Source organism: Chanodichthys erythropterus, chromosome 10, assembly GCF_024489055.1.
Source record: "Chanodichthys erythropterus isolate Z2021 chromosome 10, ASM2448905v1, whole genome shotgun sequence".
Taxonomy (NCBI): Eukaryota; Metazoa; Chordata; class Actinopteri; order Cypriniformes; family Xenocyprididae; genus Chanodichthys; species Chanodichthys erythropterus.
The window spans coordinates 51,270,918-51,273,872 of NC_090230.1; the positions used below are offsets into that span (position 1 = coordinate 51,270,918).

General features: G+C 42.5%; 1 pseudogene; it reads left to right on the forward strand.

Annotated features, from left to right (window-relative positions):
* The first annotated feature begins 562 nt into the window (after positions 1–562).
* LOC137028390 (piggyBac transposable element-derived protein 4-like) lies at positions 563–2,620 on the forward strand (annotated as a pseudogene).
* Positions 2,621–2,955: the final 335 nt, after the last annotated feature.

Below are 2,955 nucleotides of genomic sequence, written 5' to 3' on the forward strand. Positions count from 1 at the left end.
ACACACACACACACACTCTCTCTCTCTCTCACACACACACACACACACACACAAACACAAAAAGACACTTACACACAAAGACAAACACACACAGAGACAAACACAGAGACACGAACACATGCTATCTCTCTCTCATACACTCACACTCTCACTCACACTCTCACACACACTCACACACACACACACACTCACACACACACACACACACACACACACACACACACACACACACACACAGACAGCCACAGAGAGCATTTGTATAGACTTTGTATAGAGAGAGGGGTATGATTGCCACAGAAAGCATTTTCAAATTAGGCAAAGGTAATCAGCCATACATGCAGAACACGTGTGTGTGCGGCCTAATGCATGCACACACATTTAGAAAGAGCTAGAGAGAGATCAAACAGAGATGAAAGACAAATAACCTTTTCCACTTCGAGAAAGTTTATGTTGAGATGTAAGGGCTGCATCTGTGTTTTGAAAACAAAAAAGTAGTTCCCACGCAAAAGGTATAAAAGAGTGCCTTTGGTGTCCTGCACATGGATCATTCTGTGCTGGCAGCATGGCAAAGAGGTACACTCTTCATGAGACCGTGAGTTTCTGCTGGATTCCAGCGAAAATGAAAACCTAGAAGACTCTGAGCCTGAGGACTCTGAGCCAGAGGACTGCAATCCCCCTGAAGAAGAGGATGAGGATAACCAGGAATCGGAGGATGACTTTGAGGAGGCAGATGCAGACCAAACCTTAATTTCTAAAAATGGGCAAATAACCTGGTCTACCATTCCACCTCCACAGAGGCCAGGGAGATCACCAGCTGCACAAGTTATAAAGTTGACACCTGGACCAACTAGGTATGCTTGTTCTCGTGTAGAGGACATAAAGTCCAGTTTTTTATTATTTTTTCCATCATGCATTCAAAGCATCTTGGTGGAGATGACTAATCTTGAAGGAAGGCGTGTTTATGGAGCTGACTGGAGGGATGTGGACTGGACAGATATGGAAGCATATATCGGTCTGATACTTCTTGCAGGAGTTTATCGCTCCAAAAATGAAAACCTGGAAAGTTTGTGGGATGCTCAAACTGGGCGTGCGATTTTTGGTGCAGTCATGCCGCTGAAAAATTTAAAATTTTTTCAAGAGTCATCCGTTTCGATGACAAGGCCACAAGACCTGCCCGACGAGAGAATGACAAGCTGGCACCAATTCGGGACCTGTGGAATTCATGGGTGGAGCGCCTTCCAATGATGTTCAACCCTGGTCCAAACATAACAGTGGACGAGTGCCTGGTGTCATTCAGAGGTCGTTGCATGTTCAAACAGTACATGCCTAATAAGCCGGCAAAATACGGTATCAAAATCTGGGCAGCATGTGATGCCAAGACAAGCTATGCTTGGAGCATGCAGATTTACACCGGCAAGCCTCGTGATGGACCACCTGAGAGAAATCAAGGCATGCGTGTGGTCCTTGATTTGACCACTGGACTCCAGGGACACACTGTTACGTGTGACAATTTCTTCACTTCCTATGCCCTTGGACAGGAGCTCCTGAAAAGGAAAATGACCATGGTCGGAACTGTTCGCAGAAACAAGCCGGAACTCCCATCAGCACTTTTGACAACGAGAGACAGAGCTGTGCATTCCTCTCTTTTTGCATTCACGGAGACGCACAGTCTTGTCTCATATTGCCCCAAAAGGCATAGAAATGTGCTGCTCATGAGCACCTGTCACAAGGATGCAAAAATCAGTGACCGGGAGGACAGGAAGCCAGAGGTCATCTTGGACTACAACCGCTGTAAAGGCGGAGTTGACAACCTTGACAAGGTATTTACAAATTTCATGATTTGATGCATTATTTTGATAGTGAGTGGTATTTCTTTTGCCAGCAGATTTACTGATATATGTGTGTGTTTGCAATATTACAGATGGTTGCAAGTTACAGCTGCAAGCGTAAGACTAATCGTTGGCCAATGGTTGTCTTCTCTACCATCCTTGATGTCTCGGCCATAAATGCCTTCGTGGTGTGGAGAGAAATCAATCCATCTTGGGAGAGAGGGAAGAGCACGCAAGGAGGATCTTTCTCGAGCAGCTGGGCAAAGCTCTGGTGTCCCCTCTTATGGAGCGACGGCAACACCTGCCTCGTGCACCAGCATCTGCATCAATCCTAAAACGACAATGGGATTCTTCCAATGCTCCAGGGCCCTCCACTGAACCACAACCAAAGCGAACAAGGTGTCAGGTTTGTCCACGGGCTAAAGATGCAAAAACTGACAAGCAGTGCGTGATCTGCAAAAGAGCCATTTGTGCTGCTCACACAGTGTTCTTTTGCCAGAAGTGCGTGGAATGATTACTTTATCATGTGTTTTACACCATGTATTTTAGAAATTTTTGGTAGTTTGTTATTGCTTTTATGTTCAATGTTAAGAATGTGATTGTACAAAAATAATTTGTTGTCCACTTTTACTTCTGTTCATGTCTAGATATTGCTGTTGGTTATTTACACTTTTTTTTATTTTGTTTACATTCTAAAGTTAATTATTCTATTTTTTTTACACTTGATTCATTAAAATGTTCAATAATATGCAACTAAAGTCTGAATCTGTTTTTTTTTCCTTTAGGTGTGACTTATGTGGCATTTATTAGTAGTTGACCACATCCAGTAAAATGAATGGCTTTCAATGGCCCTCTGCTGGTCAAAACAATTTACTGCTTAAACTGTAATCCCCTTAGGTTTTTCATTAACCAACAGATGGCAGCATTCTACTTCTAACACCTAGATGAATATCCAGAAACAATTTAAATTAAATTTTGATAATAATTTAAGTGATTTTTTCATAAAAAAATGATATTTCATGTGCTAGCTAATTGTGTTGTTGCAGATTTTTGTGGTAAATGGGTACAAAAGTCCTTCAAATCTCCCAAAACACAGTATTAATGCATAGATGAGAAGTAAACAAAA